The 24,835-nt window shown below is 44.0% G+C and overlaps 1 long non-coding RNA gene across 1 annotated transcript in view; it reads right to left on the reverse strand.

Moving 5' to 3' along the window:
- Nucleotides 1-7,330: 7,330 nt before the first annotated feature.
- The window catches only part of LOC136462834 (uncharacterized), a 33,231-nt gene continuing 15,726 nt past the window's right edge, over nucleotides 7,331-24,835 (reverse strand). The window contains exon 3 of the long non-coding RNA XR_010760823.1: nucleotides 7,331-7,609. This is a non-coding gene — a long non-coding RNA (uncharacterized lncRNA). The remainder of the gene's footprint in view (nucleotides 7,610-24,835) is intronic.

The following is a 24,835-nucleotide window of genomic DNA, read 5'->3' on the forward strand; positions in this document are numbered from 1 at the left end:
TCCTTTTCTTTCAGGTCTCCTTTCGAACATAGATTTTTTTTCCTGTGAAATGGAATGATGCATGTGTTTTCATTTTTCTTCTTCTGGGCCTTGTTTAGATTAAAACTTTTTTCAATCTAATGAATAGTACCACTTTTGTCTTATTTGATAAATATTGTCCAATCGTGGATCAACTAGGCTTAAAAGATTCATCTCGTGATTTCCAACTAAACTGTGTAATTAGTTATTTTTTACCTACATTTAATACTCCATGCAAACGGCTAAAAATTAATGTAATAGAGAGAAAATAAAAAAACTTGGAACTTTGATGGGATCTAAACAAGGCCCTGATACATATAGCGGCAAAGCTCCTGCCATCCTTTCAAAGAAAAAAAAGAAATGACTCATGTGGAATTCATGTACGATTCCTACAAAAGTCATGCGTTCCAAAGGAACATGAGAATCAGATATGCCTAGGCCAAGTAAAGAGAGTCTGATCAATCCATTTCGTTCAATTGGCTCACGCAGATTATATAAAAATTATAAGGCTTTGGATTTAGGATTTCCATGTCTACGGTTTTGGGAGCTAGTTTACAAGTCAGTGAAGTCGGCTAAATTAAATCAGCGCCTGTAGTAAGTGCAGATGAAGGTGCAGTAGGTCTTCCCACGGGTACACCCGTGAGTTTCAATTTCGGTTGGGAACTGGTTTTAGTCCTGGTTTTCTAATCGAGATTGTGGATCCAGATTTAAAAGTGACCTTTAATCCCGTGTCATACAAGTTTAAATCCTAGGAGACCTCTCTTGCGGTGCGTGATATTTCAATCTAAGACCTCTTGCCTCACGCGTAGTTTCCTTACCGACTCAACTACACACCACATATGACAAAGTCATGGGCACTTTCCTTTTGAATTCACCCGTAGAGGATCTTTAGTCCTAGGTGGGAGACCTTTAGTCCAGATTGGTGACATCAACCGTGATTAAAAGGTCACCCTTTAGTTCCGGTTGATGTTACCAACCGGGACTAAAAGTTAGAGGATCTTTAGTTCGGGTTAGTAACACCAATCAGGACTAAAGAGTGGCTTTTAGGCCTAGTTGGTATTACCAACCGAGATAAAAGGGTTTTTGGTCCTAGTAAAATTTAGAACTAGGACTATGCTCACATTAGTCCCGAATCTCAATACCACCGAAACTAAAAGTGCGAACCGAAAGTAGTTTCTGTGCTTAGTGTCCCTATCCAACCAATGAAATTTCTGCAAAGCGCCGCTCTGATCTGTCTTTACCTGGATGTACTCATACGGTTAGTGAAAATAATTGGTTTTTTCTGTCCGTCTAGATTTTTTTTTATCCTTTACAGCCAACCCACAACTGGTTGGTCAACCATCCAAGAAGGCATCCCCTTGGACTCTCTGAAGCCACTACTGCTTGCGCTCTGCACAGGGGAGAAGTTAGGGGAGCTCACCTCTGCTGTCCGCCTGTCCCACATCCAAGCATTCATGATGATTGTCTCCGCGTGTGGCTGGATGTTGCCATTTCCTTGTGCCGAAGAGAGCAGGCCTCTACATCTTTTTTTTTAAACAATGGCAGGAGCTCTGCCTTTTAATTAAAACGAATGAAGTTTATAACCAAGCAAAGGTAGTCAAGCGTGGCGTCAAACACCACAAAAGGTTACTCACCCACGCAATACGGCAGAGTACACACTATCATGAGGCATCGTTGCCGAGCATAGTTGCAAAGCAGCCAGCAACTCCGATTTCCCATGGCAAAACACCGACGACCCAACCTAAGATGTCAGACCAACGGGCCCGAAGTAGGAGGCTGCAACAGGTTATCGTTGCCGAGATCAACGGCTCCGCGAAGAGCAGCTCCGACTTCCTGCCCTGATCCCACGCCCCGCCCGCGGCGATTGCCGAGCCTCTAAAGCTGAAAACCCAGCCGTCGGAGAAGGAGGGTTCGACACGCGTCATCGTTGCCGAGCTACATCCCCTGATGCAGCAGCTCCGACTTCACGGTGCAGAACTCGCCGTCTCGCATCAACCGGGCGCCGAGAGGCGGAGGACATCCGCCGAAGGAGACATCACGGCCGAGATGAATTTCCACAGCGACGACTTCAGGAAGGGTACGACGCCGAACGCGTCGCCGTCGCTTGTCCAGGAATGGACCGGGGTTTCACCCGTGGAAGACATGGCTGGGAACACAAGAACACGACGCCCCCAACAAGAAAAACGGAGCCCACAGGGGTCGCCATCGCCAAGACTTTCGCCCGAGGTGCCCCTAGCACATACGTCAAGTCAAGATGCTAGACCATAGCCTGACGCCACCGTCGTCGTCACTGCCATCCCGCAGAAGCTTCTCCAGAGGGGCATCGACGCGCCGGCTGCACACAGCAGCCGCACAGCTGTGTCGCCCGCCACCCCCTCCGATCGGGCAACATGCAGAACTGGACTTACCCTGCCACGCGCGTCACCCTGCCGCACGCTGAAGCCGTCGCCAGCAATCGTCGTCGGCTCAAGCACCCGCCATCAACGCTGCCGACCTCCGCCAGCCACCGTCAGGCACATGCCCCACCACGGGCGCCGCCCCCTGCCCCAGGGGCACCGGATGTGGCCGTGGTGCCAGACCCAGTGTCCCTAGCAGGCACCGCTGCCTCCACGCCATGGTCGAGGAGGAAAGGGGGAAGCGGAGGAGGAAAAAGGAGCCCCCGCCACCGCCCGCCGCCTGCACGGGCACTGGCCAGCGCTGCCGCAGCCGCAGCAGGTTGCCCCGCCGAGCCCCACGCGGCTCGCGCGAGGGCACGGCCCGCCGCCCCGCTACAGCGCACGCCGCCAACACTGCTGAGCGCGAGGAAGAGGAGGAGGCCCGCCCTAGGCCGACTCAGCCGCCACCACACGCGCCTCTAGGCGCAGCGGCCCACACCACGGGCGCCGAACTCCGCGGATCCGGCGACAACGCGGCGCCCTGGACAGGAGCCACTGCCACCGTCCCCCAGCGCCCGCCCAGGCGCTGCCCGCCAGAGATCCGTGCGAATTCGGTCCTTGGACCGCCGGATCCGGCCACCGAAGCGAGGAGACCGCCGCCGAAGACGCCGGCGCCGCCACCAGCCTCAGTGACCTCGCCGAGCCCCAGGAAGCCGCACGCGAGCTCGTCCTCGACCGTCGTAGCTTCCACCGCGAAGAAGAGCCTCGCCGCCACCCTCCCGGCAAGCCGCACAGCCATGCCGGTGGCCCGCTCCGACGACGGCGCAGCTGGAGAGAGGGAGGGAAGGAAGAGAGGTGCTAGGGTTTGGGTCGCCTCCCGTGTCGCCTGCGTGGGGGCGACGCGGGGCCCGGGCTGTTGGTTACCCTAGCTCTCACAACAGAATGTTCTTGTGCCCCGCACTGGTTAAGAAACACAGTAATCAAATGTATTTAAGGCATTTCTCTTTCGTTGGGATCTCGTGGGATAAATCCGACTTTTTGTAATAACACAACAAGATATACTAGAGTTTATTAGCAATGAGATACCCACAAAGGACATATATAGGAGTATTGGACGATCGATTATCAAACACAACAGGGTGCTGGTCAACCTTGCAGGAGCATAATGGCACTGCACACGAGGTGTATCTTCATCTATATATACTAGGAGAATACCCGGGATTCCAGATAATTTAAAATGAAATTAAACTATTTATATTTATAGTTATATGAATAAAACTATCTTAAAATAATTTTGGTGAATGGCTTTACACATCGATGTGGACAGCTAAATGCATGTTAGTAGATGAAGAGATAACTATCATAATTACATGTGCTAGTTGGCTATAATTGCAAGTTCTAGTGGATTGTTGATGTGGCTAACTTGTATGTTGAGAGAAATCTCTAGTGGGGTTTAGCTTTATAAGAGTATAGATATAGAATACCACACAGGTTATACAAACTAGACACCAAATTAATCCCTTTAGTCTGCATCCATAACTTGATTTTACGAATTTCCTAAAAAAGAATGATTTTACAAATACGCACACCCACCTAGAGTACGCAATCTGGGTTCACTCTCTAGCTCAATGTGGATGCTTGCATTTTTGAATGGCTCGTATCTGTGGAATCTACTCACCTAAGTTCGAGTCTTCAAATCGATGCAGTGCTTGCATTGTCAACTAATTATTTTTTATGGAGGAGGTCAATGCGCGACCCGTCGTGTTTTACAGGAAAGTGCAACCCCGTCATCTTCCTCGCACTGTCATCTTCGTCGCACCTGCCCGCTCCACCCCCATCTTCCTTGCCCACCTGGTCGGCAGCGCCGCCACGGCCGGCCACGCTGCCCACCCCCACTGCGCCACCATGCCCTCCATTAATCTCAATAGAAGGAGGAAGAACGACCAGTTGCCCCCGCCACGAGCTCTTCCCAACCAGTTGTCTTCCACCGCCCGCTCGCCGTCCCTCAACCCACCACCACCATTGACCCAACCACCGCCCGAGACCCCCTCCCCCTTCTAAGGCCGCCGGCAATGGAGGTCCCCTGAGAACCCCAAATCCCTAACCCGGAACCCTAACCCCACCGCCACCACCCCGGCTAGCAGCGACCTCGTCGTCAGTCGCTCCGCGCATCGCCACCCTCCCTAATTTCGGCGGCATCGACCGGTCATGCACTACAAGTGCAGCGTGACCCGTCACCAAATAGAGTTTGCGTTTTTCTTTCATGGCTATCAACATCAAGACGCCTATAGTAACACCTACAGTACTTCATCAATATGTATCCAATCTCTTGACTGGGTTTGTTGGAGTAAAGGTATATTATTCGGATGGGGTAGCTGATTAACCTTATGCAAACGTATTAAAAGAAAAAAAAATCACAAAATGACTATCATATCCCGTACTAAATATCTCTTATTGCCTACTCCTTCCGTTCTAAATTATAAGACGTTTTGACATTTCTAAATTCAGAGTTTTTACTATGAATCTAGACATAACATATATCTAGATGCGTAACAAAAATTATGAATTTAAAAAAGCCAAAACATCTTATAATTTGAAAGGAGTATATAGCAATCTATTTCTCTTATTCTCTCAGTAAAATATACTCGGCAAATCCATCATAACATATTAATGACATACAATATCGCCTATTTAAATTGCCCACTACAATTCTACTCCTACGTACCCGTCCCGAATAAATCAATTTAGTCAAACTTTTTTTATTTTAACCCAAATTTATAGACAAAAAAGACTAATATTTGTTGACACAAACATAGTTCAATATACACCATGAAATATATTTTCATATTATACTTTTTTTTGTTGTCATAGATTTAGCACTCTTTTGTATAAAATAAAAATTGATAAAATTTAATAAAGTTTGACTTAGGATAACTTTAGAAGTTGATTTATTCAACGACAACAACATAGGGAATACTGAGCATGAAAAAAAGCAAGATTTACTCTCGAAAATCTACCACCAATGTAACGAGAGACGTACTAGGAGTAGTAACGGTTAGCATCCTACCAAAGCCGTCCCTATGTGACGAACGTTTATCCAGTAATAATCCAGTACCTTTCGCTTCGTCCTATACAGCCATCTCCTCCAATGACACTGTCGCCGAAGAAAGAAGCGTGCGTCCTCGTCTTCGATCCCCTTTCAAGTAAAAAAGGATCCAGTGAGAGGAGTCTCCTCTTCTTTAGTTCTTTTCATCTCGTCCTCTACGTTTCGTTTTCGGGGTGGTGTGAGGTGAGGTGAGGTGGACCGGCAGCAATAATAGTTAACAACTGGCCATGTCGGGCATTTTTCTCACCCGGCCGTGTCGACCCATGGTTGGTCTTGGTCCTCCCCACGCGGGCCCCATGGATGTGGTGGCTGCCTCTGAGTGGCCGCAGGTGGGGCCCTACCGGCCGGTCCAGTAGCCTCCCCTCCTCTCTCCTTGTCCTGGTTGCTGATCGCTGCTGGTGCTGTGCTGGGCACCACGGATGGCGGGTAGCGTACTAGCGTGGGCGCGTACCTGTACAGGCCCAGCGTTTTCGGTGCTGGGATTTGTCACATCCACGCCCTGAAGAATGGGTTAGTGACAAATCCCCTTCTGAAAATGACATCGGCATGTATTTCGTCAGCTCCACCCTCCACAGACGGTAAGCTCCAAGAGTATTGATCCCTTTCCTGGAAATGATATCAGCATCGTACTTTTATCAGCTCATAGCCACATCTGGGTTCATTCTAGGAGCATTCTTAGATGCCCATTAATAGTTGAAAAAAATTGTTCTACGGTACAGTTTCATGGCTCTGAACACAAATTGTTTGAGCATTGGGGCAGCACACACATGGACGTCCTTTCAGGCTATCAATGTCGACACCGTCATCCATGCCCAGAGCAATCATGGAGCATCAGGTTTCATATGCTTTGAAGAGTCCATCCAAGATTCCAACACTAAATTGATATGGACATCTCAAGGCAATTAGGAAACAAAAGATCAAGGAAATTAGGAGACAAAAGAATCCGACAGATCAATTTAAAAATGCTTAAAGCTCAGAAACTCGCATGGATATGCTTCTTCAGACGTTAGCTAGATGGGTACAGATCTCACCGTAGTCTCCCTGCAGTTCAAATTGTACTGTTCTGTTTAACCTTCAGACAGTTTCGTTTGTTTGTTTTTTTTTTTTTTAAAAAGGTAGCACTGGTTGTGTTTCCATGTTGCATTAAACAACTGCTGCCTCAAGATTCCATCTGACTAAAGTTCAAGATTTTTGCTTATTAACAATCATGGAGTACTAGGTAATATTGTACATGTCCGACAATGGAGTACAACTTTTAGGTATAAACAAATTGTATTCAGCAGTGATTTGGTTTGATGCCATAGATTTAGCATGATGAAGATTGGATTTGAAAGGATGGTACAAGCCTAGTTATAAATGACATTGACCAATCTCAGTTACCAGCAGGATCATATCTTATCTAATATTTACCGTGCTTGTAGGATGCTAGGATGAGATCTGGTATCCTTACAGCTCTAAATGTACACCCATGGTCCATGAGACCATGAATCTGAGCTGGTTGCTGTAAATTCTGTACATTTTACTATATTTTCTTTCCTACTAGGAGGGCGTCTAGTTTTGACTGCTATGTTGCATGAAATTTTCCTCCTGAATTACTACTTGTTTTCAGAAGGCCACAAATTCTCTCCCACCACAAAAAGATTTTTCTGCAGTAACTGTAAATTCTTGAATAATTAAGCATCCAAGGCAAGCTCTCTTCGTATTTCGCGCACGCGCGGGCACACACATAGAGATTCAGAGAGAGAGAGAGAGAGAGAGAGAGAGAGCTTAAAAGTTGACTTTCTTCGAAGTTAGGAAAAAAGAATTGCTTGTTGTTGTGGTACCACTTTTTAGCAATTCAAGTTAGTTTGATTACATACCTAAGTGCACGGAGAGGTCGTTGCACAAACATCCCACAAAATAAATTTCGCCATTGACCAACAAACGATACCTACTGGACATCCAAGTGTTGAATTGCTAGATTTAACTAGATCAAAACGAGCACACAATAATCACTCATATTGTTAGATAAAGGAAGAGGTTAAAATACTAACAACCAAACAGGAAGCTCAAGTAATAAATACTTTGGAGTTCCCATGTTTGAATCGGCATAGCTTTAGATCAAAGCAACCTGCAATAAAAACACAAATTGGTTAAACTTCCCATTTTTTACCAGATCTCTAAAGAATTCTACACCTCTTTTTTAAAAAAAAAAATTGTACACCGATCCTAACATTCAAAGAGAAATATCTAGTTGAAACTTGGTACCATCAAATCTTCTCAAAACCTTTGCATATATCTAGGCAATCCAATTTTTCATAGAAAAACTCCTCAAAAAAAATCATAGAAAACAACTATTCTAAAAATACATCAGAATCCAATCAGTTAGGATAATGACATGGCATTTCTTAATTCTCATTTGAAAACAGAGCTGTGGCAAAGTAGCCTACAAACTATCATATAATACAACCAATAAAACATAGCCGCAAATTTACAGCTACAGTTTAACGGGACGGTACAGCTTAACAGAGTCAGATTACTAGGTAGAACTAAGACAGACCATAAAAGGGGGATAGTGATAACACAGCTTTGTGCTCATTAGAACACAGGGGAATCCGTTGAATGTTCTTAAAACAAATTATTCCACAGGAGATTTTTAACATTTCCTGCTACCATGCACCGTCTTCGCTCAAAATTTATTCATTGGTGGCCAGTACACGACATGGACGGCAGATCATACCAACAGCAGCAAGGAGTTGCAGTTCAACAGATTTGGGAGTATGCTAAATTAAACCAACAGATCTAAGTGGAAAGGAAGAAAATACAAGCTTACGTCTCAGATGAAAATCACATGTCATGAAACCCTATTTCTTGAGAAAAGAATCACTATCTTCATTAAGTAGCCTCATCAGTGGAGGTAGCAGGTTTAGAAGAGTGATGCATTTATCTCATGCTTGAGCTCTAGAAACATCTTTAATCACATGTGAAGAATCTAGTTTCTTTCTTTCTTTTATTTTATCTTTTTCTATTCCCTTTCATTTCTCCTTTTGAGAACCAGGAGCCAGTTTCTTAGGTCCATTGCAGCATGCTGCATCATCAGAGTCTGCAGATCACTCCAATTTTATCCCCAGTGACTTACAATGCAACTATCTTCTTTTACGTCTTGATGAGCTTCAAGAATACAGATTAACTGCATTTTCCTATAAGGTGGTGCAGATGTAGCTTCCTCGTGATGTTGACACCTGTTTGGTGGGTGCATCGACATCATATATCCTGTTGAGTGTAAAGGTGGTACAGATGTGTGCAATCAAGACCAGCAATGCATTGGATAGACAAGCTGGGAAGGTGATGTACAACCAATCGCTAGCCAAGAAAACACTGGATCAGTTGTAAGTCCTCTCATGCTATCTAAGAAGAAAACTGTGTGATTTCAAGAGCTCTAGGTGACAACTGAAGCTGAATTCGGATAGAATAGTAACCCATACATGTTTTGACACCTATGTGGTTTCCTTTTCAGAAGAGAATAGATGCAAAGCAACCACTGGGCGTGCCATGACAACTCTTTCTCTTGTCATTGTCAAGAAAGCAAACAGATAAGGAAACAAAGAAACATGTTGCATCCAATGGCCAGTAAAGTTGGATTTGGTTGCCACACCAGTCAGGTCTGGAAGCAGAATAGGATCGATGATGCTGAAATATGAGCATTGGTTAACCAATCACTTTAATGCCAAAGCCGCTTTTTTGTTTTGATTCTTATTTTTTCCCCGGAGAAAATTTGTTGGCAGATGACACTACTTCTCCTTCCACTAAGAAGCCAACTTCTTGACACTGAACTGCAGTCTATAATAAACTAGGACCCCTGGCAAGAGCCTGCAAAGAACACTCACCAGTCACCAGCAATCCATGATATAAGGTTGAGAAAAATATCGCATAAAGACTGCGGTAAGCGCCCCACAGACTTTGTACCATTTGACAGACAAGTGGTCAAAGTCAAGTTGGATTGCCCCACAATAATTTCTCATGGGGCCTACACATACACTCGGTCCATCCACCCATGATTCTATGACTTGGGCCAGTTGTTGCATTCTGGTGCTGGAACGGAGCACTAGCAGTTTACAGGAGCAAAAATGGGGCACCGTGGTGGCCTAACAGGAGAGTGACAAAAATGGTCAGACCACACACGCAGTGCTAGTCTGGTATTGAAGAAAACTTCTTTGTGAAATGGGACACAAGTGGGACTGTTATGAACTTGCGATCGAATTGTTACCCGCAAGGACAAATCAACTTTATTATATTATTACTATAAGGCAAGTAATAATTTGTCTTGAAACTTCTACTGAGCAATGTAATATAAAGTTGGGCAGCCCTACAGTCATGTTGACTTGCACGGAACCAAATTTATGCACGATATCTGCTTTCAAGCAAAGTTGTTTTCAGCTAACAGCTGTACTATCAGCTAGTAGAAATGATTCGCCTCAGCTGTGGTCACTACATCAACAGTTGTAACTTTTTTTTTTAACGCAATGGCAGAATCTCTGCCTTTCAATTAAAATAGGGAAAGAAAGTTTATGTACAAGCAACGATAAACGAGATTATGGTTACACCCCCATAAGCATGTAAGATAAACATAATCGAGTGCTCTCTTCCTTTGCTCTATGTCTTCCTTTATCCTTGCGGCTACTTGCGTCGCCATTTGTATCTTGTTGTCGAAAATTCTCCTATTTCTCTCTTTCCATATATTCCAAAGGTATAGATTACCACCCCGTTAAGCCGCCTACGCTCAGATTTTGGCACTTTCGTTGCCGCATCATCCCACCATGACCTGATATGGGTGGGGTCAACTTGGGGCTGTTGCTGCAGTTGAGTGAAGTTTTCCCACGAGAGAATTTGATCCCAAACCGCCTTAGCGAAAGGGCAACAAAGGCATAGGTGTAGGTTTGTCTCTAAGGGACCCTAGCACAGCACACATTGTTGTTGGTGTGGCCACCCTCTCTTTTGTAGGTTTTATGCCGTTAGAATTTTATCTTGCACTAAGATCCAAGCGAAGATCTTGCATCTGTTCTCCACACGCGCTTTCCAAATCAAGTCCGTACGGAAGGGGACAAGCGAACCTCTGAATTGGATTCGGTAGGCCGAGCGGGTGGAGTAATTCCCATCCTTGGTCCAACGCCAGGAGATGGTGTCCTGGACGCCCTATTGTAGGTGCACGTCCTGTATTCGTATCCAAAGGGACACAAACTCCTCTATGTGGATAGCCGAGGTGATTTTCCTTCGTAGCTTATGCATCCAATTGTTGTTCTGGAGCTCTTGCACCGTTCGGTTTGTCCTTGAGACTAGGCGGAACAAGTTCAGGGCTAGGTACCTAGGAGCTTGTCCATTCAGCCAATTGTGGTGCCAAAACTTAGTCTTTGCACCGTCCCCCAAAGATATAATGATTGAGGAGTTGAAGAGGAGACGATCATCATCAGAACATGGAAGCTCCGAGCCGCTCCAAGACTTGGAGTCGTCCACCCATTCTTGCCAAAGACATCACAACCGGAGGGCTCGCCCAAATCTCTCAAGGTCAGGGACGCCTAAACCGCCCAGGTCTTTAGGTCTGGTAACTGTTTGCCAATTAACTAGGCAGTGTCCGCCATTAGCATTCTCCTCCCCTTCCACAAGAAAGACCTCCTGATTTTGTCGATCTTTTTCTTAGCCCAAGCAGCCAGAGGAAACACTGTCAGGTGGTAGGTTGGCATGGAGGAGAGGACAGAGGTAACAAGAGTGAGGCGTCTCGCTCTGTTTAGCCATCTTCCTTTTCATTTGGGTAGCATGTGCCCAATACTGTCTATGAGAGGTTGCACATGGATCTTTTGTAGTGATCTGATGTGGAGTTGCAGCCCCAAATATTTGCATGGGAAGCCCCCTCTAGTACCGGTGAAAGGTGACAGGACTTGGTCTAGGTCGACGTTTGCATAACCGATCAGATGCACTGAGCTCTTTTGTAGATTAATATGGAGTCCTGAGAATGTGCCAAACGCCTACAGGACGATTTTGATGGCTTCTACATTGTCTTTTGTGGGGATGATGAAAATGGACGCATCATCTGCATACATCGAGGTTCTCCACACTAGTAGAGAAATGACCTTTGATCCAGCTCGAAATTTGGCTTTAGTCCCGGTATTTTTCGTGCCCGGGACTAGAAAGACCTTTAGTCCTAGTTTGTAGCTCCAACCGGGACTAAAGGTCCCTGCTCAACGGCTACTGCGGCAGGCTTTTGCTGTAGGGGACCTTTAGTCCCGGTTGGATCTACCAACCAGGACTAAAAGTTAACTTTTACTCCCGGTTGGTCTCTCCAATCGGGAGTAAAAGTCTACTCCCGGCTGGACGCTCCGTCCGGGACTAAAAAGGGACTTTTAGTCCCGGTTTCTGTCTTCAACCGAGACTAAAGGTCCCCTCCTATATAGACATTCTTCCTCCCCGAGCCCGAGCCACTTCGAACTCAGTATTCTTGCTTCATCGCCGGCCTCTCTTCTTCCTCATTGCCGGTAATCACAAGATTTCTTCGATTCCTCCATCGATTCTTCGGTTCTAAAGGTTACCAACTTTATACTCTCATGTTTTATCAGTAGCATATCTCATTTTGTGGACTAGATATATGTGGTTTTTTATGGTGGATTTTATAAAATGAGAAATTTATATTATATTAAAAATGAGTATAGAGAGTAGATGGCAACTGCTTCCGGGTCCTCGGCTTCTCATCGGGTTCCAAAGCGACTAATGCCGGACCTCCCTCTCATTGCATGCGGCAAGTGTGAGGAGAAGATTGTGATAGAGTACCGGGTGAGGAAGGAGTGTCCCAACAAGGACCGTATCTTCTACAAGTGTCCGGATCGCAATGTGAGTTATTTTGTCGCATTTAATGATTATGGTTAATTTATACTTATTTTCATGATGATTGTGATTAAAGTTCTAAATTTTTGTTTTAATTTCAGTGGGATGGCACTGGATGTTCAGGCTGGTACTGGGAGGAAGAGTATGTTGAACACGTGCAAAACTCTCTTGCACAGGCGGCTACGGTGGCTGATGAGGCAGTGATCCTGCGGAAGAAACCCATAGATGTTGAACAAATGCATGATCTGTCTGTTTTAGTTGGGATTGGTCGCGAAATCCTTATGCTGCTGAAGTGCATTTTAGCTTTAGTTTTTTAGTGGTAGTTGGGATTGTCTACATTGTAGCGAGACTTTCATAAATTAATACCTTGTGTGGTGGCATGCATGTCGTATAATTAACTAATTATGTTCTAGGTTTTAATATGGTATGTATGTCATGTAATGCAGATGAGCCGGCATTGGATATACAATGCTGATTGCCGCTCCCAAGAGTTCATTGAGGGCGTGCATTCTTTCTTACGTGTGGCCGAGGCAAACAAACACGATGGTTTCATGTGCTGCCCATGTGCCATATGTAAGAATTTGAAGAAATATGCTAGCTCAAGGAGTCTTCATTCACACTTGTTGAAGTCGGGTTTCATGCCAAACTATATTTGTTGGATGAAGCACGGAGAAACCGGGGTTGTAATGGAAGAAGGTGAAGAAGAACAATGGGACGATGATGACATTATTGCTGAATATGGTGTCTTCAATGATACTGCAATAGGGGAAGCTGAAGAAGAGGTAGTGGCAGAAGATGAGCCCACCGATGATCTTGGTCAGGCCATTCATGACACACAAAGAGAATGCGAAGTGAAAAGGAGAAGATCAAGTTCGAGCACATGCTAGAGGATCACAAGAAATTGCTATACCCAACTTGTGATGCGGGGCAGAAAAAGTTGGGTACCACACTGGAATTGCTGCAATGGAAGGCAAAAAATGGTGTATCTGAGAAGGGATTTGGGGAGTTACTGAAAATCCAAAAGAAGATGCTTTCAAAGGATAACGAATTGTCCGTCACTACGTACGAAGCAAAACAGGTAGTCTGCCCTTTGGGATTAGAAATCCAGAAGATACATGCATGTCCTAATGACTGCATCCTCTATCGTGGCGAGGAGTACGAGAAGTTAGATGCATGCCCGGTATGTCATGCATCACGGTATAAGATCAGGCGAGATGACCCTGGTGATGTTGAGGGTGAACGTCCCACAAAGAAAATCCCTGCCAAGATTATGTGGTATGCTCCTATAATACCACGCTTGAAACATCTGTTCAGAAATAAAGACTATGCAAAGTTGTTGCGATGGCACAAAGAAGACCGTAAGATAGATAATATATTGAGACACCCTGCTAATGGGTCCCAGTGGAGAGCAATCGATAGAGAATTCCCGGAGTTTGAAAATAATGCAAGAAACTTAAGGTTTGCTTTAAGTACGGATGGTATGAATCCTTTCAGGGAGCAGAGCAATAGTCATAGCACTTGGTCTATTACTCTATGTATCTACAACCTTTCTCACTGGTTATGCATGAAGCGTAAGTTTATTATGATGCCAGTGCTCATCCAAGGCCCAAGGCAACCTAACAACGACATCGATGTGTACCTGAGGCTACTAGTTGAAGAACTTCTACTTTTATGGAACAGACTAGGTGTACGTGTGTGGGATGAGCACAAATAGGAGCACTTTGACTTGCAAGCATTGTAGTTCGTAACAATCAATGATTGGCCTGCTCTAATTAATCTTTTAGGACAATCAAACAAGGGATATAATGCATGCACACACTATTTTGATGACATTAAAGGTATATTCTTGAAAAATGTCGAAAGGTCGTGTACCTTGGCCATCGTCAATTTCTTCCTACGAATCACCCCCTAAGAAAGAAAGGCAAGCATTTTAAAGGTAAGGTAGACCACCAGACCAAGCCGAGCAACCGAACTAGTGAGGATGTACTCAATATGGTCAAGGATGTGAAAGTAGTATTTGGAAAGGCACATGGCAGCGAACCTATTCCAAACGATGCCGACGGTCACGCACCCATGTGGAAGAAGTCCATATTTTGGGAGCTACCCTATTGGCAAGTCCTAGAGGTCCATAGCGTGATCAACGTGATGCACATGATGAAAAATCTTTGTGTGAACCTGCTAGGCTTCATGGGTGTGTATGGGAAGCCTAAGGACACACTTGAAGCACGACAGGACCTACGGTGTTTGAAAGAATGAGACAACCTACATCCAGAGAAGACAGATGATGGACGCCATTACTTAAGTCCTACCAGCTACACTCTTAGCAAAGAAGAGAAGGAAAGCATGTCTAAATGCCTAGCAAGCATCAAGGTACTATCTGGATTCTCCTCGAATATAAAGGGTATAATAAATGTGCCAGAGAAGAAATTCCTAAACTTAAAGTCCCATGACTACCACGTGCTCATGACGCAATTGCTTCTAGTTGCATTAAGAGGAATTCTACCTCCAAATGTACGTCTAGCCACCGTGAAGCTATGTGCATTCCTCAATGTAATTTCTCATAAGGCAATCGATCCAATGGATCTAGCTAAACTATATAATGATGTGATTCAATGTCTTGTCAGCTTTGAGTTGGTGTTCCCTCCTTCCTTCTTTAATATCATGACACACCTCCTAGTTCACCTAGTCAAGGAGATTAGCATTCTCGGTCATGTGTTTCTGCACAATATGTTCCCCTTTGAGAGGTTCATGGGAGTCCTAAATAAATATGTTCACAACCATGCTCGGCCAGAAGGAAGCATCGCCAAGGGCTATGGAACAGAGGAGGTCATTGAGTTTTGTGTTGACTTTATTCCCGACCTTGACCCGATTGGTGTTCCTGAATCGCGACACGAGGGAAGACTAAGTGGAAAGGGGACACTAGGGAAGAAAACATATATTGGTACGCATGGCAATTATTTTAATAAAGCACACTACACAGTTCTACAAAACTCCTCCTTGGTCGATCCGTATATCGAGACACATAAAGAGTTGCTCCGATCCGAGTTTCTAGGGAAGTCTGAAGCTTGGATTACGCGTCAGCACATGGAAACTTTCAGCGACTGGTTGCAAAAAGAATGTCAGTGTGATGAGAGTATTGATGAGCAACTGTATTTGTTGGCTAGGCAGCCATCGTGGCATATCCTCACATACAAAGGGTATGAGATAAATAGGAATACATTTTACACAGTAACTCAAGATAAAAAGAGCACCAACCAAAACAGTGGTGTCCGCATAGATGCCACCAACCCTAATGGAAATAAGCAAACATATTATGGCCGCATAGAGGAGATATGGGAACTAAACTATGCACCTACTTTTAAGGTACCTTTGTTCATGTGCCAATGGGTAAAGGCAACTAGAGGCAGGGTAGCAGTCGACAACTAGTATAGAATGACAACCATGGACCTCAACAATATTGGGTATAAAGACGAACCATTCGTCCTTGCCAAGGATGTGAATTAGGTGTTCTATGTCAAGGACATGTCTACAAAACCGAAGAGAGGGAAAACAACAACGACCCAATCAATGAGCCAAAGCACCATATAGTTCTTTCAGGGAAAAGAAACATCATCAGAATTGAAGACAAGACAGACATATGAGAAGATTATAAAAAGGGTGACCGAATTCCACCCTTTATAGTGAACAAAGACCCAAGCATCTAGCTAAATGATGAGGACACTCCATGGTTACGGCGTGATCATAACCAAGGGATATACGTTAAGAAGAAGTTCACTACTGTGCCCGCTTGATATATATAGTGTATTCATATTTCTATCGTGTATTCATATTTTCTACGATTTAAATGAATTTCTGCTTGACGGTGGATTTCCTGTGGAGAATGTGTGATGAAAAAACAAATGATCAACATCAATAAGATGTGAAAACTAATTTCCTATCAAAAAGCAATAGTTTTAATGATTTTAATTAAGTAGTACATTTTTGCATGGTGAAAATTATGATTATTATTTACACTATATTAAATATTTATACGGTAAAACAAAAGAATTTAGGTTACAGATTTTTCTTATGTACAATAATGCAAAACCAGGTCCCGGAATTCTTTTTGTAATTTTTTTGCTAATATTTTATTTACTAGGCAATTAACAACTCTCTACATATTTATATAAAAGAAATATATAAAAAAGGAAAAACTTCTAGAAACTGGCGGGAAGCCAAAATGCAGCCCACCTTTACTCCCGGGTGGACCAACCACCCGGGACTAAAGGTCAGACCTTTAGTCCCGGTTCTAACCATCACCCGGGACTAAAGAATTTTTAGTCCCGGTTCTAACCATCACCTGGGACTACTAAAGATGGGCTGCGTTTTCGCGGCCCGCCAAAATCCCCTTTACTCCCAGGCCGTGGCTACACTCGGGATTAAAGGTCAGACCTTTAGTCCCGATTCTAACCATCACCCGAGACTAAAGAACCTTTAATCCCGGTTCTATCCATCACCTGGGACTACATGTCCCCCTTTATAAACCACGCCCTTCTCCCTTAGTTCTCTTCCTCTCTGTCTCCATCGCCTTCTTCTCCAACCGGATCCAGTAGCCGCCAAGCCTTCTTCTTCGTCGCCTCATCTTCTCCACCAGATCGATCCGATCCAGCAGCGCCACCGCCCCCAGGCGACCACCCTAGCCTGACATCGCTTGTTCTGTAGCGCTGCCATCGCCATCGTCGCCCCTCCGACCAGACCGCGCCGACGCTGCCATCGTCGCCCCTCCAACCAGACCGCGCCGACGCCGCCATCATTGCCCCTCCGACCAGACCGTGCCGATGGCCTGATCTCTAGCAACACCGTGTGGCCACCTCGCCTCATCCCGAGACCCGATGAGCCCATCCTGTCTCCTCCTTGTCCTCCCCAAAGCAAAGCTCCTGTGACTCAAATGTGTAACTTTTACTCATTGGATGTGCCTGTTGTAGCATACTGAGAATATCAGGTTTTGTCTAATGGTTAACGAACCACCTTTATGTGCTATGCTCAATTTATTTAACGTGCAGTGCCTTAATCAGCGATGTTGTGCACGCATGAGGTTTATTTAGCATCTGTCAGGAGCAATTTCTCTAGCTTTAATTAGTCGACTGCAATATCTCACTAACCTCCAAACCTATTGCAATAGTTTCTTCGGATTTCTTGTTGTCGGAGTCAAAATATCCATCACCTCTGTAGTCGGAGTCCGATTGAGTTGCTGGAGCTACTCCGGCGGCTGCAGGAGCTAGACCTCGCGTTTGACACCTTGGATGTGAGCCACCGCCGCCACCATATACAATCCGTTTATGATGGATTAATTGCTCCAACCTTTTGTAATCGGATGGATGCGTGTGTCGAGCCCTCGTGTCAGCAATCTTGTAATGCGATTTTGTGCTGAGCCATCGAGCTTAGTGGAGCACGGGCACGGCCTGATGTCTCGTCGTTTCCTCCTTTTTGCATAGTAGCTTATGACGACGCCGGCCCCCAGATCTGAGATGTTCAATGGCATCCGTGATGTTGTAGTAGCAGGGCACGTAGTTCTCGTACTCGGGTGGGCATACCTCCGCCTCCTTGGCGCGGACTAGTTAGAAAATTATAGAAAATCCGTACTAGTTGAACTTGCGGACCGTGTTCATCTCAGCTAGCAGGTTCTTTGCTGAGCGGTAATGGATGTCAAGGAGGAGCTTTGATTCTATGAGAGAGAGCGACAATGATTGTGGAAGACCGTGTTTCCTTCCTCGTAGAATCGGAGCTCTTCCGTGGCCAAGTACGGTGTCGTCCGGTGGAGAAATGCCCGCCAAGATGATCACGTAAGCAAGGTCAACTAGTATGGAAGCTTACGTGATCTTAGAAGATGTGTGAGGTCATAAGAGCGTGTGCTTTTTCTCAATTTTGTCGAGCAGGTCACTTAGAATTAATTTTTCCATGAAACGCCCGCAAGCTCACCGATGTCGAGCAGGTCACTTAGAATTAATTTATCCATGAAATGTAATACTTAGAAATCATGCCTTTTATTTTTTAGAATTAATTTTTCCATGAAATGAAAAACTTAGAAAATAGTTAAAAAATTATAGAAAATCCGTACTAGTTAAACTTGCGGACCGTGTTCATCTCAGCTAGCATGTTCTCTTTCGAGCGGTATCGGACGTCAAGGAGAAGCTTTGATTCTACGAGGGAGAGCGGCAACGGTCGTGGAAGACCGTGTTCCCTTCCTCGTAGAATTGGAGCTCTTCCGTGGCCAAGTACGGTGCCGTCCAGTGGAGAAATGCTCGCCGAGATGATCACGTAAGCAAGGTCAACTAGTATGGATGGTTATTTATTTAAACATGTTTTTGAGCTATAATTTGATGGATATTTGATAACTACAGACCTACAAATGTCATCTACAAATGTTACTATCCTCGAGGTGGCACGTCCTGCAGGAGTCCATTTTATAAACATAGTTTTTATTTTTTATAGATATATCTAGTGGTGTAAAAGCTAGATGGCTGCCCCGAGAGACAACATGGATGAAGAAATGATGAATATTATCAACACCGACACTCAATTTGTCAATGGTTACCAGCAGGATGCAGATGACGGGAGTCAATACATGTCCCTTAAAGATAACCAAGAAAATATTATGCAAGAAAATACTGGCGAGGTATATATATTTATATATATATATTTGAATATTATATATATATTTGAATATCTATCATCTATTATGTGTACACATGATATTTATTTATTTTTTTTAAACGTAGCCCTCAGGATCGACGACCACAATGGCAAAAAGCAAAAATATTCGAGGCCCAAAAAAACCATTGGAGGGGCGCTACATAATATCGGAATTCAATATCGAGACAGACGAACCACTTGGTCCACATGCAAGGAAATTCGTGCAACACTGTGGGTGCCTTGTAAGGGACAGACTTCCAATCAGTGCCCATGAACGGAAGCAAAAGATCAACGAGCCTCATGTTAGTTTTGTCTCTGATCTTGATAAGAATTTAATTTGGGATGATATCCTTCAATATTTCACATTTCAAGCGAATGATTATGATGATATCAACGATGATGAATTGAAGGAGCTAGTTTAAAAGTGGGCTATGAAGAAGATGGCCACACAATTTCAGACTTGAAAGAAATCCCTATACACGAAATACGTCAAGAAGAATCTAACACCCAATTTCAATACTAGTGGCCCGCTTGCGAAGTTGAGGCCCTACTGGAATGATTTTGTACAGTACAAGACATCAAAAGAGGGTGAGGAATGGGTGAGAAGGAACCAAGAGAATGCCCGACAGAAGGTATATCACCATGGCATGGGATTAGGTGGCTACGTGACTATCATTCCCAAGTGAGAAGAAATAGAAGCGGACATTCTTGTCAAGGGTACCACACCAGAATCACTCAATTGGCCTAAACGTGTGAAGAATTGATTTTTCGCTCATGGGAGAAGACTGGACCTAGAGACCGGGAAGCTAGTTCATGGCCCAAAACTCGAAAGAGCAACACAAATATTTTCTTTTGCTCTACGAGCTAAAGCTATTGGTGCGTTCAGGCTCAATAGAGAGAACGATGAACTGACGTATGCCATCGGGACTGCTGAACACAGTGGTCGAACGAGAGGTTTAGGACGGAACATTTCTTGGGAGCATGGTTTCCCTAACGACAGAGATACCTATAGAAGCCGGCAGAGAAGGAAGAATGAGGAAGCAGCGCGGATCAGCAGGTTGGCGTAATATGTTCGTGAGTCACAGGAGGCGTTGCTTCAAACACAGGAGCACAAAAAAGACATGCAAGCTAGAATGCAGGACAAAATCACAAAGCAAGTGCAAATAGCAATGAGCGCCCAAAGGCATGCATCAGATCTAGGAATCAACATTAATATTAGCCCCCCTGATCAGTTGAAAAGCAGTTGCGCTTTCATGGAGTTGCCAAATCAAGATGACGCAATGCTACGTTTTCCCGTGGATGACATCACTGCACCGTTTACATCATGTGAGCTACATATTCCAAAAGGGAATGCCACAATCATGGTGGCTCTTGATGTTTTTTCTCCTTCAGATCCTACCAAGACACCAAGAATCCATAGGGCAATAATACCACCTAGATATGTTAGCGTCTTAGTGGATAGAGTTAACAAAGGTTTTAGTGATCTAGCTCTTGACATTCTAGGAGGTGATGGGGAGAAGACTCTAGGAGAAGCAGAGAAGACATTCATACTATGGCGCAAGCGCTACATCATTATTCCTAGGGTCTCTAGTCCACCGCCGCTTCTCAACTGCCAGACAATAGGTGTGGACAAAAGTGAACGAAATAATTTTTTCACTAATTTTCTATTGACATGCATGATTAATAATAACAATTTCTTGTACCTAATTATTTTTTTTGTACTCACACGGCAGGGCCTCCGCCAATCTAAGTCCAATTATTCAATCTCCAGATCATCATAGTGCTCCGGGCAATAATTATGCAACGCCGCCGCCACCGCCACCTCTAAGGAGGTCTCCAACACCTCCAAGGAGGTCTCCAACGCCTCCAAGGAGGTCTCCAACGGCTGCCCCGCCTCCCTTCATGACCAAGAAGCAGCCAGCTCCTAAGAGGTCCATCCCACAAACAAAGCCGTTGGCCCACCAGTCGGTAAAGAAGAAAGCCTCCTCTAATCCAGTTATTCCCCAAAAACTGGCTTACGAGAAAAGTGAAAAGGAATTAAATGTTGCAGTACAAAAAGATGTGAGCAGTTTCTTCAAAAAAGTAAAAAAGCAATGAGAAGCGAGGGAGAACTCGGAGAAACCATACTTCTACCTACCTCTAGATCTTCTAAGAAAGAAGGTGGACTAGAAAAAGCGGGAATCTCAAAAGACCCTACTAAAATTGGACTACGACCACTCTCTCACCAAGTCATTTGAGGTGAAGCAGAAAAAGACTAGAGTAGGGAAAGGTGTTGCACAACTCGGACAATAATCGCAACAATCAGTCCCCCCTCTTGTCATTCGTAATGAATATGGTTCAAACTTAGACATACTGGACGTCGATTTTGAGGATCTAGCTCGATTTTATGAGGATACTGGTTTGGACCTTGCCCAAGTGCTCGCTGAAGGACCATCTGCTCCGAAAGTGGATCCTTGGAAGAAATTTGAACATGGAAAGAGTCTATACAACCCTGAGGCCTTAGGTGAACTGGGTACGCAAATGTACCCGCTAAACAAGTGGTACATGACGGCGTGTGAACGGGAAGATACCTTTGTTTCTGTCAGAGTTAGCAACCAACATTACTTCCGTGGCGATGACGTTATATATGTTGAGTTTTCAGAATTACACCAACTATGCCACCTAGACTCTCTCGACAAAAGTCTCATTAGCTGCTATTGTCTGTAAGTGTGATTATTTTCTACTATTAAAGTGTATATATATAAAGCTACATGTATATATATAAATTATATATCCTCACACTATATTTTTATATATGCAGATATGAGATAACATAACTCAGAAAGAGAAAGGATAATGATGTTGGTTTCGTTGATCCAAATGTCGTATTCAAACACCCTAATCCCCCGCCTCAATGGAAAACTAAACTCGAGAAAAATCTCATGAGATTCTTAGTGAACCAACAAAACAAGGACATACTCTTCCCTTACAACTTCAAGTGAGTGTTAAATAATTAATGTTGACTTTAGTTAATGTCGATCATATTTGTGTATAAAAACATATGCAACAATCACTGGATATTGATGGTCATCGATATGGCCAATAGTCGGTTGAACATCTTAGACTCGTTAAGAAAAGAGCAAACAGAGTACCAAGACATGATAGATATTATCCCAGGGTAATTTGGTCTCTCTAGCAGCTATATATACCCCGTTCTCTTAACTACAACAATTATTAAAGGCTAAATTAATTTTTTATTTTATTGGGCGCAGTGTTTGGAAAAGTTTCATTGAGGAACACCACATGAAACATAGCAAAGCACCACTAGATGTAATCACACACAAAGTAAGTACTAGCTATATATATATATATATATATATATATATATATATATATATATCATTCAATTAACACCATGCATGCTTTCAATTCACCGGATCTTTTTTCTTGTAAAAGTGGGTTCTGAGGCAAGAACAGGGAAACAACTACTGCGGATACTATGTTTGCGAGTTCATCATGGCGTACTAAAAAAGAACTCTTGAAGAGAACCTCAAAGTATGTTTTATAAATATATTCATATATTCACAATTTCTTTTATTGCTTATATATATAAGTAATCATGTGACCAACACACACACACACACACACACATATATATATATATATATTAATACTTTTCCTTTAACTGTTATTGAAGACTCTATGGTTGAAGGAAAAAGTCATACGACGTGACCAACTGAAAGCAATTCAAGAGACCATAGCAGAATTTCTTAATGACTAGGTCCTAAACCTCGCCAGCGAGTTCTACAATGACGTGAACGAAACATGGAAGCCAAACCAGATGGAGTGAATTTGTTATCCCAAGGATATGGTAGAATATATAGTGCAAGCTTTATTTGTAATATATATATACATATTATATGTACATAAAATAACATACAATATATATATATATATGCATGTAATATATACATTAATTTCATACTTTAGTTTGTATAAAATGTTCGAACATTATAAATATGTAGAATATGTATATTATTAGCAGCGTAGAATACATATTAAAAAACCTATTCGAAAACCAAAACGAATCATCAATTGAAAATAGAAACAAAAAAACGGGACTAAAGGGCCGGCCTACGTGGCCAGGCCGGGAGGCCTCTTTAGCCCCGGTTGGTACCTTTAGTCCCAGGCGCGAAACCAGGACTAAAGGATGGGCCCTTTAGTCCTGGATTCATGCTCCCTATTCCAAAACCGGGACTGAAGGGGGTTGAGAACCGGAAGTAAGCTAGTTTCTCTACTAGTGCCATTTTGCCACCGTGATTGGTAAGGGGGTGAGTATCCCATGTGGGGTTGCTCGGTCAAGTAACCATTGAAGTGGGTCCATAGCTAGGATGAATAGCATGGGTGAAAGCAGATCTCCCTAGTGGACGCCTCTGGCATGGCTAAAAGTGGCCCCCTACCACCCATTTAGCAAGGGTGTCGAGGTGGATGTACGTAGGAGGATAGAGATCCATTCACGCCAACACTGTTCGAAGCCCAAAGCCTGCAGAACCTCAAGCAAGTACCCCCAATGTATCGTATCAAAGGCCTTGTGGATGTCTAATTTCATGAACAAAGCCGGTATCTTCTGCTGGTGTAGTCTTTTTACCGTGCCCTAGATGTAAAGAAAATTATCATGGATGCTTCTCTTTTTTATAAATGCGCTCTAGCAGTTGGAGACGAGGGAGTTTAGTCGAGGGGCAAGTCTGTTAGCTAACACTTTAGAGAAGATATTTGCAATGGCATGGACTAGGCTGATGGGTCTAAAGTCAGTAACTCTTGTTGCATTCGCTTTTTTGGGTATAAGGATAATGGAAGCCGAGTTTAGCCATTCGAAGCCCTGGGCATTCAATGTGAATAGGCTGTTCATGGCTGCCATAACATCATCTTTAATGATTTCCCAACAAGCTTTGAAGAAGGCACCCATGAAGCCATCCGGTCCTGGCGCTTTGTTGGAAGGCATGGAATATATAGTGTTTTTTTATCTCGTCCTGGGAGAAAGGCACCTCTAGATCGGAGAGATCATGTTGGTTGTAGCCAAGGGCTTGCCAATTGATTGTGGAAGGTCTCAGAGCCGTGGAGCCAATGTGGTTTTTAAAATAATCTTGTATCACCTTTTCTTTCTCTTGATGAGCCACCACGATCCCCCATCCGTATGTAGACAATGTATGTAATTCTTTCTCCATCGTGCATTGGCTCTACTGTGGAAAAATTTTGTGTTAGCATCTCCACACCGGATGTATGTTAGTCTTGATCTCTGTCTAATTCTTGATTTTTCAATGGCTGTGAGCCCAATGCTACGGGTTCTAAGGCGGCGACATAGGTGAAGCTCCATGGCAGTGAGCAACCTATGCTCTTGGGCCTCCTTTAATTGTAACAATACTTCTTTCACTATGGCGAGCTGCATCCTCATGTCCCCTATCTTGTCTTTCTTCCAACGCTTGATGGCTTTTGCCACCGGTGCCATTTTGATATGCAAGCGTTTCATAGGAAGAGCAGAGGCGACCAACCTATTCCAAGTGTTATGGACAAGATCTTGAAAGCCTTCCATCTTAGTCTAGTAATTTTTGAAGTGGAAGGACGTGCTCTGTTGGTGATCAAGCTCTCCCTAGAGTAGCAGTGGGGTATGGTCCGACATGAGCGATGGGAGGGAGTGTAAGAAACACGTAGGGAAGAACAACTCCCACTTGGGGGTACATAGTAGTCTGTCAATTCTAGTGAGCGTCGGGTTGTCCTATTGATTGCTCCAAGTGAAGCGATGTCCATTTAGCTTGATTTCTTTGAGCCTCAAATG

The sequence above is a fragment of the Miscanthus floridulus genome, chromosome 7, assembly GCF_019320115.1.
Source record: "Miscanthus floridulus cultivar M001 chromosome 7, ASM1932011v1, whole genome shotgun sequence".
NCBI lineage: Eukaryota > Viridiplantae > Streptophyta > Magnoliopsida > Poales > Poaceae > Miscanthus > Miscanthus floridulus.